This window comes from Colias croceus, chromosome 18 (genome assembly GCF_905220415.1).
Source record: "Colias croceus chromosome 18, ilColCroc2.1".
NCBI lineage: Eukaryota > Metazoa > Arthropoda > Insecta > Lepidoptera > Pieridae > Colias > Colias croceus.
Genome location: NC_059554.1, coordinates 2203348 through 2222233, shown reverse-complemented (window position 1 = coordinate 2222233; position 18886 = coordinate 2203348). Strand labels below are relative to the sequence as shown.

The 18886-nt window shown below is 31.9% G+C and overlaps 1 protein-coding gene and 1 long non-coding RNA gene across 3 annotated transcripts in view; one reads left to right on the top strand and one right to left on the bottom strand.

The window, feature by feature from the left end:
* The window catches only part of LOC123699802, a 197876-nt gene that overhangs the window by 113396 nt on the left and 65594 nt on the right, over positions 1-18886 (bottom strand). Inside the window, exon 2 of the mRNA XM_045646832.1 lies at positions 13723-13748. The gene's annotated coding sequence lies outside the window, so the exon portion shown is untranslated. The remainder of the gene's footprint in view (positions 1-13722; positions 13749-18886) is intronic.
* On the top strand, positions 1936-14167 carry LOC123699805. 2 transcript variants are annotated; one of them, XR_006752568.1, is made up of 3 exons: positions 1936-2044; positions 7233-7460; positions 14111-14167. It is a non-coding gene; the product is annotated as an uncharacterized LOC123699805 (long non-coding RNA). The 2 variants fall into 2 exon arrangements; XR_006752567.1 differs by lacking the exon at positions 1936-2044 and adding an exon at positions 6890-7032.

Sequence of the window (18886 nt, the reverse complement as noted above, 5' to 3'; positions counted from 1 at the left end):
AATATTATTAGTATAGATAGCTTACACACTAATCATACCCCTTCTAACGAAGTCAGAAGAGTTGTTTTGCACAAAAATACATTCGGATGTTGACTATTTGCCGAGACATCCAACAAAAGGTTTGTAAATTCGCTCAACAAAGAGGGTAATTTGTTTAAAAATCTCGACAAAGTAATAAAAGGGCTTAGTACTGTTTTATTTAAATGAGGCAATAAAATAAATACTGTCCAATGATGGCGGGAAGAAGATTTTAGTACAACAGTGACAAGTCCGGAACAAATTGTATTATTTTGCATTAATTTTTGTCAAGACGCTCGCGAGATGTACAACGACGTTATTTGGTATTCTTATTCGTACGGAAGAGTTAATAAACAACTGAGTTTGTAATATATTATTTATTAGTTATCTGGCTTGTTTATCTTCTGTAGGTACATAGTTTTTATGCTACGTAGACATTACTAATTGGTTGTTGTTATAAAAATAAGTTTCGATTAGGCGAAAGAGGCGGGTTTGAATCCTGCCTCGTAATTGTTTTTTTTTCTATTCTTTAAAAATGTATTTTGAGTGTCATCAGAATATAAGTATTTTGTATTATGTAAACAAATAAATTAAATTGATATAATATCTGTTTGTTATGAAAAAATAACAGCTTTATTATTTGAAGCTTAAGAAATATAAAATAATAGTCTCCAAATTAAAACTTATGTTTGTTTATTTGTTACAGATAGACCCTGAAACAGAGCAGCAGAGATAGGCTGACCTTAGCGGATCCTCATTTCTCTTGTGATCTTCTTTTAGTAGATGAAAGCATTAAGAATGACATGTCTCACTTTCTTTTAAAAAAGAATTACACTTGGCCATATTTATAACGATATGCAAATTCAAAAACCTAATTTGGCGTTAATTCCACAATGATTTTAATTACAGGTTCCCCAAAAAGACGTAAAAGTACATTATACTCATCCAGACAGATCTCAAATAAAATAAAAGATATATATATACCCTTTAATTACGAAGACAACCCAGTCATCTGGACATCAACGAGATATGAGGCGTTAACGATTCAGATCTTTCAAATTACACGCCATTAATTGAGATGTCAAGTCTGCAACGAAAAAAGGATAGACCTGAATCCATACTAATTTAGATATCAAGCGAACAGGCCGACAAATTGTAAGCCATATGTTCAGTTTAAGCTGGTTGTATACGAGCGGTTTTCCCGTTCAGCTTGTAAAGTGGAGACAATCGAATGTTGGTATGTGGTATTCAGAATGGAGTGTATGAATGTTTCTTGTTCTTGATAGAAGGTAATCGTCAGTAGAATAATGGAAGGTTAAAACTGAGATAGGTACCTAATAGAAGTAGATTTTAGTGATAACATAGTTATAGTCATGATTGTCTATTATAAATGTGGTTTTGAATAAAAAAAAAAAGACGTGTGGCACTCGGGGACTGCCGCGGTAAAGCTATTGCATAGCATGCCTTCAAGCCACACCTCCACCCGTCGGAGCGGGAAGCGTGAGGTTTTTTCGTTACGGAATTTCTCGATTCGGTCTCCGCGCTCAAGGCCCGTGATAGAAGCTATGCAATAGCTTAAAAACAAATAGTCAAACACAGTGGAATCACAGTAAAATATATTTTTAGCCTGATCGAATTGAAAGTGTTTGTATTGCAGCGAATCAAATTATATACAATTATGTACATTATGTAATTAAATACATTATGGAATTCTAGATTATATCTTCCTTGATTATATGAATTGTCAATTCTAAATACCAATTCATGTTAATAATATTAGAACTTGAAAAGATTAATATTTTACAATACAAGCAATGTTTTTTTTACCAATTTGTAATTTAATTAATTTCTAAATCTCTCAAACCGTCCGTACACCACACACCTAACTCATCACCCAGATTATTTTTAGTTGCCGACGTTTCAATCGAAAACGGTCAGAGTTGGCGGTTTTTGTTGTGAAATAGTTGAGAGTCGGTTCAATCCATATCAATTCGGAGGGTCGAGAGGACTTCAAAACTTCTAAAAGGTAATTTTCCGCTTTGAGTCGATTGAGTGATAATGCCCGTTAAACATTCACTTGATTTTATTCAACGTTTTTTGGGATTTCATTTGATTTGAATGATCGTGATTTGTTTTTAATATCTATACGTTTTAGATGGATGCGTTTTAGATAGAGATTTATGTTTTTTTGTATATTAACTGTAGTGCATATTTTTGGTAATTTAAATAGTTATGCACATTTAATATGAGTGTGTTATCACTATTAGATTAGAGAGATATAATCATTAATCATATATGGGAAAGGTTTGAAATGCTGTATTAGTTTCAATTCTTACTCAAGGCTCTTCTCATTAGAGTTTAGAAGTGTGAATTAACACAATTATTTGTTGTATATTGTAAAACAATTGAGTTTACATTAGTTTGTTAGATTCCAATCCGGAGATCCGGACGTTTCACTAACAGCGAACCTGATCACGTACTGACTAAACAACACAATTAATAAATCGTATTTTAAACCAGTCAAAGTTAAATTACCATATAAATTGTCTACTTTATCCATTTATAGCAGTAAAAGAGAGATCCAATAAAAATGTCACATTAATAATTTTCCACAAAGGCTCAATGCAATCCATTATCATACAATCATTATCCAATATACATATTATCTATACTAATATTAAAGAGGAAAGGTTTGTAATTAATGATTATGTATATGTATGTATGTATGGTTTTCACGCATAAACTACTGGACCGATTTCAAAAATTCTTTCACCATTAGCAAGCTGCATTTTCACTGAGCAACATAGGCTAGGTTCTATCCCGCAAATCCCACGGGAACGGGAACTATGCGGGTTTTTCTTTGAAAACGCGGGCGAGGCCGCGGGCGGAATGCTAGTTATAAATTATAAAAGTAATAAATAAATGCTTATACCCACACTTGACCTGAAATATATTTCAACTCGAATAAATTTACGCCCCCGTTTATTCTTGTTGAAGTTGAACGAATATAGGTGAAAAATTTAATTGGCGGTACCTACCTACTAAATTTTTATAAAAATATTTTTTCCATTATTTTTGCGTCTAATTATGTTAATTATAACTTTTTTCGTTTGCATTGTAAATTATATTGTTTCATTAATTAAAATTGTTAAGTGGAATTTAATTATAGAAGATTTTTATATAGTTATATTTTACTAGCTGTGCCCCGCGGTTTTGCCCGCGTTGCTCCGCTCATGTTGGTCTTGGCGTAATGATATATTATAGCCTATAGCCTTCCTCGATAAATGGGCTATCGATCACCGAAATAATTTTTCAAATCGGACCAGTAGTTCCTGAGATTAGCGCGTTCAAACAAACAAACTCTTCAGCTTTATAATATCTATAATAAATAGAATGCAAACTGTTACAGCTTTCTAAACATTCAACACAGTAAAGCCTCTTTATCCAATTTTATAAAAGACACAATAAATAATAATTATTTCCACGGTATCATAATATTATAATTTGTCATAAAATCACGATTATAAATTCAGGCCAATAAAAGAACTTGCCGAATATGTAATTTAACACTACATTTCTCTAATTAACGCTTATAAATATTTATTAAGAATCAAAAAATAATACGATCGCTCAAGAGATATAAATTAACCGGTAAAATTGAATTGTAATCGATCCAAGATAGTTTTGCATACTGGAACGAACGTCTCTATTTGGTCGTATTATTTAATGTGAGTTTTATTTTAATGAGTGAAGTTTAAGATTTATGTCTTAATAGATTCAGTATATCTATTGAATCTATCGCATGTGTGAGAAGCGAGATGTGATTTGTATAAATTCGATGCTAACTTATGCCTCGAATTGTAATAATATTAAAAAAAAGACGTGTGACACTCGGGGACTGCCGCGGTAAAGCTATTGCATAGCATGCCTTAAAGCCACACCTACGAGCCCGTCGGAGTGGGGAGCGTGAGGTTTTTCGTTACGGAATTTCTCGATTCGGTCCCCGCGCTCAAGGCCCGCGATAGAACTAAAGTAACTACTTCAAGGTAACTAAATTGAATGCGGTAATGGATGAAATTAATAGCAAAAATTTTAAGTATAAAAAATCGTGTAAGAGTTCCCTTAAGCATTCGTAATGTACCTACTAGTAGTTAGATATATTTATTTATTTTGTTATATTAATGAGATCTCATAAACACTTTAATAAATTCCCTGTTCTCATTAAAACAAACTACATCGTCATTAAATAATAAATAAACCCGCTCTAAAAAAATAAAACTAACGCAAAATACATTCATACTTTATAATCCACACCGTGCCAAGCATACGTCAGTATACACGGGTACAGATAAAATTTTACAGATCACATGTTCTGAAATAACTTGCGAGGTACGAAACACAATTTTCTACATCAGTTGATTCTGTTAAAAGTATGACCGGGGACTACGAGCTTATTTACATACCCCGATATGTCATTCTTATATTAGGTATGTGTATTTTGTTTCAAATTCCGCTTTCTATGTTTGTGTTCATTTTTGTGTGATAAATAGTTAAGTTTATAGTTGGTGTCAAATACATATTTGTTTTGAATGTATTTCTGTATGAGATTTGTAATGAAGTGAGATAATGACGAGAAAGTAAACTCGCTCCCATATTTATAGAAAAAAACTAGATTTCCGCCCGCGGCTTCGCCCGCGTTTACAAAGGAAAACCCACATAGTTCCCGTTCCCACGAGATTTCCGGGATAAAACCTATCCTTTGTGTTAATCCAAGTTACCCTCTATATGTGTGCTAAATTTTATTGTAATCGGTTCAGTAGTATTTGCGTGAAAGAGTAACAAACACACACACACACACACATACACACATATCCTCACAAACTTTCGCATTTATATAATATTATTAGGACATGGTATTTTAATATTTTATACTTCATAATATTATGGCACTGGCAAGATTTCCCCATACAGACCTTCGCTGAACGTCTTGGTCGTTTATTATATTATGTTGTTGTACATAATATTATAGTGATTAACTAGGCACCTAGAAGATGCGGCTTGACGGAAGTCGGAACACAGTGGAGTTTTGGTCGGTAGGAATCCGACATAACCCACGTCCCCTTCCCCGGAGGCCGTGGGTATCTATGCAAGATTTCCCCACTTAAAAAAAGGCACCTAGAAGAAAAATATTTATTTAAGTTTAATAGAAAAATTACGTGGAACAAGCCCATGAGCGTTATTTCATGGAAACAGTTTGTGTAACTTAAAATATATTACCTACACTTAAGAAACTTTTCATGTTAATTCTAATGTTTTAAATCGAATTAAACTTACAATTTATTCAATCGTACTGTGCTTGCTTATTTTTCTTTTTTGTTCAATTATTGTACCTAACTAAAATTGTTGTTAATAAAACATACAATCATAAGTATTCGACAAAAGCATTTTTAGTGCGTATTGATTTTTTACACCCTTTTTATCACTAGCAAAAAAAAAACTATTTTACCGCGTGTTTCAACAAATAATCAAAGCGCTGTTATTTTAGAATGTTCTACAATATTTCTGATTTTAGTTTCTTACCTGTGTAATACCTTGTGAAATATAAGCTCTCTGCAGGTAATTTTATCGCGTTTTTAATGAAAAATAATGTTGCGTATGAAATGTGCTACCTATCTACTTTATAAGTTATATTTTTTGTAGTATATTGTGTGATAAAACATATCCAAGAAGTATCTTATTTTATCCAATATTGCTAAAAGCGGAGCGTTTCTATTTTTTGCGATTTAAAAATAATTCCATGTAGGTATAAAGAATATACCAACGCTATCTTAAACCAGTGAAGGGTTTTAGTTCAGTATCAAATTAGTTTCGTTGCTTTAATCAGTTTCAATGTTTTACTTCATTTCTAAAAAAACTAAAAGTTAACAGCGCTAAAATAATCTTCAAAATGTTCAGAATTATCGCCTTTTACAAATCAAAATGCAAAACGAGTGTGAAACGTCTTTATAAAATACTAGCGGTCCGCCCCGGCTTCGCCCGTGGTACATATTAACGTTTTCTCTACATAAGAACCATCCTCGTACTTCAAGGAATATAATAAAAAAAGAATTATCGAAATCGGTTCAGCCGTTCTCGAGTTATGGAATTACAACGAAAAGTGGCATTGATTTTTATATATTAGATAAATCACCCCATGTTACTTATGAGTTATGGCCGCTTATAAATTGAGTTTAAGAGACAAATAAAATACATCTTTTATTTCCGTCTTCTCAATGCTTTGTTATTTATTTGTCCGTGATTGTGCATGAATTTCTATAAGTTGAGTCAGCGTATAACAGAAACATGCCTAATCTCTTTTGTTATTTATTAAATCGATAAATTTTGACTGAATGTTGCTATGGGTTTTTAGTATTTTAACTAGTGGGTATTTTTTGAGTGTATGCTTGTATTTCAACTCTCTATGAACTTGCAAGTTGTCGTTAGAATCTTCTTAATTTTGAAAATGCCACTAATCTATCTATAATATATCAAAATATTATTTTGCTATCATTATTATACCTTCTAAGTGATTCAAATTAAATTTCAATAATGCGTCAGTCTTTAAAAAAAAACTGTTCAAATCAGTCTTACACCCCTTTCAAAACAAGCTTGATAAATCGAACCCATATTGTCTTTACATCCCATTAGCTATCGTATAAGTAACGTAATATACTGTTGTAATTAAATATCTATTGACATGTTATATTACCAATTCCTATTGTTATAACATTAGTGAAATGGACGCTAATAGATGTAAATTAACTAGTCCCGCATTATATATTCCAGCAAGATGATCACATCTAATGCAACGAGGCATTAACGTCCAATCTCTGTTTATGTAGCCGCATTAATAACAATTAATCATTAGAGCCAGTAATGGAGGTGCGACAAGGCGATATACTTGGGCCGTTTTCTTTCCTAGTTTATAACGTTCGAGTAAATGACTCTATCAAACATGTTGAAATGGATATTTAAGTGAGTTTAAAACACTTAACTAGCACCGGATTTTGTGTTATGTTTGTTGAGACGTATATATTAGAAGAAATAAAAATAAAGTTTCTAGTATACCGCTTTGAGATTTATATTAAGTATAGAGCATAAACAAAACATATCGTTAACACTTTAAGACATACACAATTCCACAACGATAAATAAGCTTTGGTTTCATTTTACAGGCACACTTGGCGACGTGTAAAATATTGTTATCGATAATGGAAGCAGAATTCCAAGCGACGACTATATACAAGAATCGCATCACGTATTAAGAAATTCGAGAACACCATGTTAAGAAATCTCGGTGGAAATAAAACAAGAAAGCCTTCACGAATAAATTATGGCAATGTAAAGTATGATAAATGATGTAAAGCTTGTAATGGAACAGCTCGGAGCTTACAATTGATAACGTAAGTTGGTGCAGGCGATGATGTTTTAGAATCTTATATGTAAGACATTACAGTTAATAATGATTCAACACTTGCGTCTGATTTGTGGAGACGGGTGGCGCGCTGTACAGATGCCTCACATTAAGCCCAGCGGGAGTTTCGAACAAGTAAACTAGTATCTTAGAGGGTAACGTAATAATCTAAGTACCCCTCGGCCATGTTAACAAGACACTTTGCATCTCAAATCCGGAGCACTCTGCCGATGTAAGCATGACTATTAAGTGTCTTCGAACGTATATCGGAGTGTCAGATTAAATTGGACGGCAAACATTAATTCATGCATTCGATGATTACTCACGATCGATAATTATGACGTTACGAATAATAATTAAAGTTCTGACATTTTACGACCTTAGGTTAATGAGTAAACGCCGCGTTATTATCTTTATAAATCAAGGTGCAGTTAATAAGGGAATGTGTTTAGAACTTTTAATTATTAGATGATAAACCGGAAATAATATATTTTAACATTTCATTTCCTTAGTTTAAATTAATAAGCATGTTCTGATGGTATATTTCTCAATATATTATGTACAATTTACATATAACTTTTATTTACATAAAGTCGTGTAAACACACAAAATAATAAGAAAGTAACCAATCAATCAATCGAAATTAAAAGCGATAAAGCGATGAACAATTTAATACCAACACAATAACATATTCAAATCACACAATCAGCAATAATTTACATTCAAATTCTTAGATTAGCATCAAAAGAGAGCCGATGAAATGTAACCAATTGAAGCGAGGTATTAATGCATACCAAAACTCGTTTCGAAGTCATATTCAAGTTGAAGTTGCAAGCGAGATTAATCGAAATCGGATCTTATGAGTTTGTGATGTTGAGTTCCTTATGTTTGACTTTTAGATTAGATTTGGGTGTAGGATATGCAGCGCTGCCTTTGTCGTGATAATTTCGGTTCTAGTTTGACCAAAACAGTATGAACTAGTATGGTAACTCAGTTTTGGTGTTCCAGGAATTAATTTGATGAATTTAAAAGTAAGAATACTGATATCTTGGTCAGATTTGTAGGTTTTTAAGTTATTAATTGGATGAAAGTACTAATAAACGTACATAAAGATTGACTTGATAATTCAAAGCAATGAATGCGTTATTAGAATGAAAACTGACGTTATCTTTAATGAAAGTTTCATATGAATGAGATTCCACTGGGAAAAAATACCGCTAAATACCAGGGACACAGCGCTTATGGAGTGATATGATATCATATCGTATGTCTATAATAATGGCGACGGGTATGACAAAAACTGTTATGAATGCCGGGAGCGGAGCGTTTTTGTTGGGAACCAGTTTGTTCCAATACTGAAGAATGCTGGATCTTGTTGATGAGAAATGTTGTGATCGTTTTGTGGCTATGAAAAGGGCCAGGCGTTGAAAGCGGTCTGTTTGTTTGTACAGCTTTTATTAATATCTTAATTTATCAGTAGTAGAGTTAAAATTGGAATAATAGTCACCTATTACATTATTTATATCGGTGTTTTTAATTTCGAATGGTCTATTTTGTATATGATATTATTTGATACTATTACACTGGTAGACCAATAGTGAACCTTCATTTCTTTGTGTCGGTGTTTATAAAATCCAAAAAGTAGGTATAAAAAATATTCTTGGAAAACCTAAAACAAAGGTTTATAATTAAATCTAGGACTTAAAGTCTCTCAATAGGACGCACTATCTAAAAAAATGATAATTTGCAAATACTTTTTTAAATTTGATAATGATTCACAAAGCACTTCCAGGTAATCATCGAAACAATAAAGAAATAAATTCCCGGAATAAATATTTAGTCATCCATCAATTATTTTACCTCCACAATTATTTTTATTAAAACTCAGCTGGATTAAACCTTAGAAGTGAATATTTAAAGTAGGTATCGTTTTCTAAACAATAATTTAAATACGGATTCTTTTTGCTATATTTTTCATTTCTCAATCTTTCTACGCTCTGGAATATTATGATTCCTAGAAATAAAATATACAGGCATATCACTGAGAATTCTGGCCAAATATTCTCTCTGATTTGCCTTATAGACCTCTTATTATAAAGTGAAAGAGTGGATATTATTTTTTAGTAGAGCCCTAATATAGAGCCCTTACAGGTTTATTATAAACGCATACTATATTATATTATGAAATCTAGACAATAAGGTAGCCCTAAACAAAGCCTAATTCTACACAACAATCGCGTATCTAACAGCCACACGTCATTACAAACGTAAGACGATACAATCGGTATTTAACATGAAACAGAGCCGTGTAACTTATAAGAAGATAATAAGGAATGGATAAAGGAGACAATTATATTTAACTGGTTGTTGACCGCAACTGAAGTTTTTGCGAACGGCTTTGTAACAAAGATTTTTGTTGATTTGCAGTTGGGTGCTCTTGAACTAAAGATTGACCCTTCTGCAGTTTTGTTATATGTATAGATAATATTTTTATTAAATTGACTAATATAATTTAAAATCTGTAATAGTAATGCTTGTTTGATTTATATAATGGTTCTTTAATTATTATTGTTATATACCTAATATTTTTTAATAAAATGACAAATTGTAATTGAATTGTAATGAATATTGAACGCTGTAATTTCCTGTAATTAAAGGTACAGTAGATTATGTATTTTAATAAGATGTAATAAACGTGAACTGTGTCCTTTGTTGGAAATTCTATAATAAATAAATAAATAAATAAATAAAAGATTGAATTGATTTCTAGATAGTTATATATCATATTTAGGAGATAGCAGTCTTAACACACACTAAGTTTTACACCTATCTTCAGCTGAACGTCAATCATACTTTGTATACGATGTAATTGTAGCAAAGAAATCCTCTCACCCAGGACATTAGTCAGAAGCCCGAAGTAACGGTTAGGCAATGAATTACATCGGAAAAGTTTATAATTATCTAACTAGCGGACATCTGTAATTTTGCCAACTTTTTATAGGTAGAGGTAACGTCAATAAACTTGCCTAATTTACCTTTTAATTACTTATGAAATCAGCCATGTACCTACTTACGATAATGTCCTTCCCCGCCAAAATCGGTCCATTTTTCTCATCGATTTACCTTACATGGAACTGGGAATGTACTTCACGATTTAATTCATTTATCATACACTAGCTTTCCGCCCGCGGCTTCACCCGCACAGTCAAAAAAACCCGCATAGTTTCTGTTCCCGTGGGATTTCCGGGATAAAACCTATCCTATGTCCCGGGGTAAAATGTAGCCTATGTCCTTTCTCGGGTATAAAAATATATCTATACCAAATTTCATGCAAATTGGTTCAGTAGTTATGGCGTGATTGAGTAACAGACAGACAGACAGAGTTACTTTCGCATTTATAATATTAGTATGGAATAGTATGGATTGATTGATAAGCCTTATAATATAAATTCGCTTACTTCTTTTAACAATAAATTAAGCCTCCCCATATCATTACATACCAAAATCTAACGTGCAATCAAGTATGTAATTATAATCGGATTGTATCGAAGGGATAAGCAAAGATTAATGTTTCAACACCTGCTTGCTTATGAATTATTTGTTTATTATTATTCGTAGATCCATTTAGATTACACTGTTTCGTTTAAGTTTATTGTTTATTTATATTTGTAATGATCGATATCATTGTAAATATTTATGTGCAATACAGTGCAGTGCATTCGAAGCCATCATAAATAAGGAATGATTTATTGCCGAATTAAACAATGGTGTACGGTGTAGATAATATTTTATACAAATTATTTATTAATATTTTCTCCAGATATATCAATAAAATGAACAATATTCAACCGACTTTCAAAAAAAGGATGTTCTTAAGTTGACATTTGTGTTTGTTACCTTCGAACCTTCGGTGAACGGATTATGATGATTCCTACTAAATTTTAAAAATAGTACCTACCGCGAATTTGAAGACGGTTCAGTTTTTTGTTATTTTTTTATTGAATCGTATTGTTTTTTGTATCCTTTGATCTTTATAATATTATAACTCTTCCAATAGTTAAAATTACAAATAAAAACACTTAATCCGAATTACATAAATTAACTAGAGAAAGCTCTATTTGCACGAAAGCAAATAAAAAACCTACCACACTTGTTTCCAATTAAACCCTTGATATATATACTGTGAATTCTTCGGCTCGTCTGTCTGTCTGTGCGTAATTAATAACTCCTGGATGTTTCACCACATGTGCGGGTTAGGTTTCAGATTTATTACATTATTATTGTTTCGTAATTTTTATGGCGTGCTAAGTGGTTAGGGTGAAAGGAGATCAAAGGTTTGGGCGAATTTGAGACTTCAGGAATTTCTTTTATGTCCTACTAATATTATAAATGCGAAAGTTTGTGAGGATGTGTATGTTTGTTACTCTTTCATGCAAATACTACTGAATGACCGATTAAAATGAAATTAAGCACACATATAGAGGGTAACTCCGATTAACACATAGGATAGGTTTTATCCCGGAAATCCCACGGGAACGGGAACTATGCGGGTTCTTGAAAACGCGGGCGAAGCCGCCGGCGGAAAGCTAGTATTATTATATACTAAAGCCCCTAATAAATGAGTAGCAAAGAACAAATATTTATATATTATAGTGATATATATCAAAGACACCGTCCCCACACTGATGGTGATTGTAAATATTTACCAAACCATCGCTCTCGACTCCTCACTTTACTAAAACAATATTTAATTTGACCGTTGGTCATTTATTAACTACTAGCTTTCCGCCCGCGGCTTCGCCCGCGTTTTTAAAGAAAAACCCGCATAGTTCCCGTTCCCGTGGGATTTCAGGGATAAAACCTAGCCTATGTTACTCGTGGATAATGTAGCTTTCGAATGGTGAAAGAATTTTTCAAATCTGCCAAGTAGTTTCGGAGCCTATTCAATTCATACAAACAAACAAACAAACAAAAAATCAAACCTTTCCTCTTTATAATATTTGTATAGATGTTTAATGTGACTCATAATAATTTTATGATTAAAGGTGTTTTAACGTATTGCAACATGTATTTAATGAAATATAAAAAAGAGCCTGTGTGTCGAGAACACGTGTCAGAAGTGAAACTTCTTTGGCAAGATTCAAAGATCATCGTCGCCTTACTCCATGACGACATGGTATTGCTATGACGCGACCATAAAATATTTCTCTCAATGCGCCTAAAGAAGTTTCACTTGTTGTGTTCACGTTTCATAAAAATGCAGTCTCTATTTCTCTACTCTCAATTGTAATTTTTTTTTTTATTTTCACCCTGTATCCGCTGAAACCATTTTGAATTTTGATAAAACTAAAACATACATTACCTAGAGACGGAAATAGGTTACGTTTCAGCCAGAAAAGGCTACAAACAGCTTTTGCGTGATAGCATGAAATGTCAATATAAATCCAGATTTAAATCCAAAACAAACAGGACGGCCTTCACCTTCGGGACTAGAGAAGAATACACGTAAATATTTAATCTAAATCTTTCGTGCAAAAGTTTTCGTTCCGAAATACTTATATCCGAGTTTTCCGTAAAGGCAAGAGAAATAACAAATAAATAAAACTTGCCAATTGACCGTATCGTTGGAATTGTTACTTTTATTTTATTTTATTTTTTACATACATATTTATTTTTATTTATTTTTTACAACAGAAGATTGATTTTTACGGATAGATAAAAAGGTATCATTTACAGCAGATTCAACTTATTTATCACCTTATCTTTTGCTCATGAAATAAACATCTTTTGCTCATAAAACAAACTCGAATACTTTAATAAAATTATTTTACAAACCGTTTATGAATTATCAAATGACTAGAAATTAGTTACTACGAAGTAGAGCTAGTAAGGAACTCTACGTTTTTCAATTGTAAAATCCGTATATTTTTTAAATATTGTTCTACCACACATATATTTTGCACAGGCCTCCAATCAATTCAAAGTCAATTCTGTCATGGAATAATAATATGCTATGCTACTTTTTATCTCAATGCTAATCAAGTACCTAAGCAATATCAATTAATACAGAATGAATACTATAAATATACTACTATATAGTCTTACCAGCAATTTGCTTAGTAAACATGTATATCTCTGCTTTAAATTGTTACATTATTTAATATCTCTATAGTCTATAGCCATGTCTCTAAATATACTATCTATTCAATCACAATTTACAAACAAGCATTGTTTACTATCGATTTACTCACAAACTCATTAGTCGATCCGCTGTTACCTGCAACAGAACAAATAGCATCAACGTCAGAACCCCATTAAAAGTCACTCTAACAGAAATCTATAGTAGATACATTAATAAACCGGCCAAGTGCGAACCGAACTCGCGATACTGGGTTCCGTACAAATAAGTTGGAGAAACTGCAAAAAATGGTCACCTTAGGACCTTAGGTAGGTAGGATTTATGACCGTGCCAATCGTTGCTTTAGTTTATTTTATTTTGTTTGGACAACTAACAACAAACAGATATATTACAGAATACAAAACAAAAATAAAAGTGTTAATTATAAGGAATTGTTTGTTCAATTTCATATTTTTGCTTTATAGCATTCAAATGATTTATAATTATTAATTATTTTACAGATAGCGGCAATAGATGTACATCATCACTGAAAATTTCATCTGTCCATCTATCACGGTTCATTAGTTACAGCCTGTAGACAAATGGACGGACACAAGCAGACATCGAAATCTCAGTAAAAGGGATTCATTTTTAGCCTTTCACTACGGATCCCTAAAAATGACAGTGCATTAGTACAGGATATCAGCGTAGGTGGGATCAAAGAAGTGTGCGTTTCGACTTAACATTTCAAGATAAACTCGTGTTATAAGACGCCTGTGCTCTAAAGTTGAAGATTACAATTTTATTTACTGCTTTAAAATGATAATGCACGTCTTAATTAACGTCCAGCCTGTACTATGAATGTTTCAATCGAGTTTTTAATCGATTCCTGATACGAGAGAGCAATGGGAAAGCGACTCTATGTAATTGTATTATGGTTTATTTTTGTTTGGAGATATAACGGGAAATTAGCGATAGTATTAAAAGTTTGGGATAAATGGTAGTGGTTTCTCACATATTGCCGCCAAGCCACATTCGTTCTAGGAATGGTTTGATTAGAAACAATTTCGGTAATGGCACTTCATAATAATTCTTGGGATATAGAGTTAACCTATTAACGTCTTCATTTTGTAAGTACTTTAACACTAAATTGTAGATATTTTTTTAAAGATTCTGTATAATCTAAAATTTAGATTTGAATAGAAAATGAGATACCATTAATTTTTGTATTATAATATCTGTAAAATTTGCAGCGCTTATCTCAAATGTAGTTCATCCAGTTTTAGTAAAGTTTGTTATTTACATAATAGTATATATTAATAAGCCTTTTAGTTTTATTTTTTTTATTATATTTGATGGAATACGATCTGTCTATTTAATAGTAATGCCTTTTAGATGTCTTCTCTTTATTATATTTGATGCAAATTATAAGATCTACCTATTTTATTCTAGTCCTGATTTCTAACATATTGAAAGTGTTGTTTTTAATCCACTTTACAATTAATAACCCATAACCACGTGACGTCACAGTCGTAAATATATTTCCCAAACACCAATGCAATATCAAAATTCATTTTGTTAATATCAAGATACTTTTGTTCGTAAGTTGTTCGTAAGAAACGAGGTGGCGATCGTAAAATGGCTTTATCACCGTTTGTTAGTTTGTTTATGGCTTACAGGATTAACTATAGTGATTGATTTCACTTCCTACGTATAAATTGTGTGATATTTTTTTGTTTGATAAAAGGAGACCGGCATTTTTTACTTTTTAGGCAACGTTCGCCTGATGTTAATCGTGGATGTATAAAGGACCAATATATTATTTTTATTCAAGCACATATTTGTTTATAAAGCTATGTTTTTGAAGTGAAACTTCTTGAGGCGCGTTGAGAGTAAAATTTTAAGATAGCGTCAGGGCAATACCGTCACGTCATAGTCATGCAAAAGAAGTTTCACTTCTGGCACGTATGCTTGGCACACACGCTCTTTTTTAGTATCTAATTGTTTTGTGATTATAACACAAGTATCAATTTGAAACTTTCAAGTTTAATGTTCATGCAGTGGGTATCAGGGGAGATCTTCTCAGATGGATAGAGTCTTATATCAGGAACCGCAGTCAATCGGTGATTCTAGGAGGGTTTAATTCAGATTTTGTTGATATTACTTCGGGCGTCCCGCAGGGATCGCATCTCGGTCCCTTATTGTATAACATCTACTTATTCGACATTAGTAACTGCTTTGTAAATTCTAATTTCCTACTTTATGCTGACGATAAAAAAATATTCAGAAAAGTCACTTCCTTTTACGATTGTCAATGTCTTCAAGATGATCTTAATAGATTATGTGACTATTATAAATTAAATAAAATATCAATTAATATAAAAAAATGCCAAAAAGTAAGTTTCACCCGTAATAAAAATAATAATATTATTAGTTTTGATTATAAAATTAATAGTGAAAGTATACCAGCTGTTACTTCAGTACGGGACCTAGGTGTGATTCTGGACGTCAAACTAGCATATCGTACGCACGTGGATTTTATTGTTCATAAAGCCTACAAAAATCTTGGTTTCATCTTGCGACAAGCTGATCCATTTAAAGACATTACTTGCTTGAAAGTTCTTTATTTTGCCTACGTACGTAGTGTTCTCGAATTTGCAAGTGTGATCTGGCGACCGCAATATAAATGTCACATCAAAAGATTGGAAGCAATACAAAAAATTTTTGTGAACAAAATGAATTATAAAACAAAACAATATTCGTTGAATTATGAACAGTCTTGCTCCCACTATGGGTTAAATACTTTGGAGGATAGGAGAGATATAATAGATATTATGTTGTTATACGATATTGTGAACAACAAGTTTGACTATTCCACAGCGTTGGAAAATATAAAGTATCTTGTACCCACACAGCGTACTCGCCACACACGCCTATTCCACGTGCCGGCTACATCAACTAATTATCTAAAAATGTCACCATTCCACAGGCTCCCGGACATTTATAATAAAAAATTCTCTTCTGTGGATCCCTTCTATTTATCACGTACTAGTTTTAAAAAGCAAATCTTACAATTAATCAATACTGAATCTCAGCTCACATAATAATACAATAAATTAGCATTTTACACTCACTGCTATTACACTCACACATTCTCATACATGCACTTTCACACACACACTCACACACACAATCACATTCTACTAACCAGGTCTTACTTAATATTACATTAAATTGGTTTTAATTTATTATGAATTTGTAGATATTTATAACATTTTCTTTCTTTATAAATACTTATTGGGCTTGATCAATGCTTACCTTCAAAAAATTCAAATCCCCTAAGTAATATTCATATTTTGTAAAATTCTTATAATTAGTCTTTGTTCACATACATATTTTATTTCACTACCTATTGGTGTACCTTTTAATTGGCGTAGCTTAGTATTAATTCATCTCAAAAATTGTATCACTAGCTGTAAGGTACCTTATTATAAATAAATAAATAAATAAATAAATAAAACTTTCAAGTATCAATTTACATTTTCAATTTAAACGTTATACTTCGTAGTTATACTTCGTAAACGTTATACTTCGTATTACTACTAACGAAATACGAAAGTAGTAGTTTTAGTAGTAGCATTAATTTAATTTATTTACTTAACATCTCTTCAATACTTATGTAAGTATTTCCAATAATTATATTGACGTTAAGCTTAAAAAATATTAATGAACAAACTGAATGAAATTATTCATATAAAAAATTATCGAACCAATCAAACTAATCACTTGCTAAAATCTAACGGAATCATTAAAATACTTTCGTTTTAAAAAAGCTAATAATAGTTTCATTTCACGCATATTATAAGTATTTAAATTTGGTATGCAGAGATTCGTTAACATTTGACCCTGGCTTCGTTTGATATATTAGTCAGTCTTTCGTAGTAATTGCAAAGCTGACGTAGTTGTAAAAGTACATGCTTATAATATGTTTTAGGTATTAAATAGTTTCAAATAGGTATATTACAATAGGAGTAATTTTACGCCCGTGATATCTGTTGTGAGATTTTCCAATTTTAATAAAGAAAATATATTTTGGCGTTAAATTAAGTCATACCTACTTAAAATTAATGACTCGTTTGCACTAATGTTTCTTGTTTTTTTTATTGTCATTTTTTGCAATTTTAAGTTTTAATCGTCGTTAATTTGTAAATCTTATACATTTATAACGTGTGCAATACATATTGAACATAATCCTTCTATTAAACACACTCTTAATGCGTAGGTATACAATATGTAAAATCGCCTATAGTGCAAGCATGCCTACGCCAATCCAACATCAAAGAAATTACACAATAGGAATGTAAGCCCCTGTTTTTACTCTGACCTCCCGCAGCCACGATTTATCGGTACCCAGACAAACAAAAATAAATCTTAAACGCTCAAAAACGGGCGCATAGATAAAAACATCACAATGACGTTCCGATCACGATCCGATATCGGGACGACCACGATCCGGGGTACGAGACGAGATGTAGACAAGGTCGTGGCATGTCGAAGATTAATGCGATCTGCTTTGGAAACTATTGCTCTAAAGTCTAACATGTTAAAGAGGATCAAAGACTATCATTTTCGTTAGATTTGTTCTAGATTTTGTGTGTTGATTAATAACTACTGAGTTAATTACAATTCTGAGAAAGTATGAGTGTTTTAAAACATTATTTAAGATACAGATAAATTTGATCTGTATTAGTTAATTAAACGCGCAATTTACTTTATTTATTTTAAACACGTAATTATGCTGCAACATAACAATAGTAGATTAATATTTTTAAAGCAATGATAGAAGCATTTCTAGTTTCAGATTTGTACTGGCCAGCTTTTAATGAATTATAATTGTTTTTATTACAATAATTTGTTAGTAAACATAAATTAAATAAGACTATCAACTATTTATTAATAAAAAGAAAAAGCTTTTTTTATACTGGCGAGAACCAATACAAAATAGTTTTATACATTTCTTTCATATCAAAGTCGTGGAAAAAATATATTGTGACCATTCTCACAAAAATAGAATCCTGTTCGAGTGAAGGAATTGTTTCCTAACTTAGTTTTTTCTCAATCATTCGTTGTTTTGGCGAAGTAATTGCCTCGTTTCAGTTGAAATGATATAAACTTTATCTCCTAGCTAACACACGCTACTTCATTCATAAATATACAAAAAAATAAATAAAAAAACGACGTGTGGCACTCGGGGACTGCCGCGGTAAAGCTATTGCATGCTATGCCTTCAAGCCACA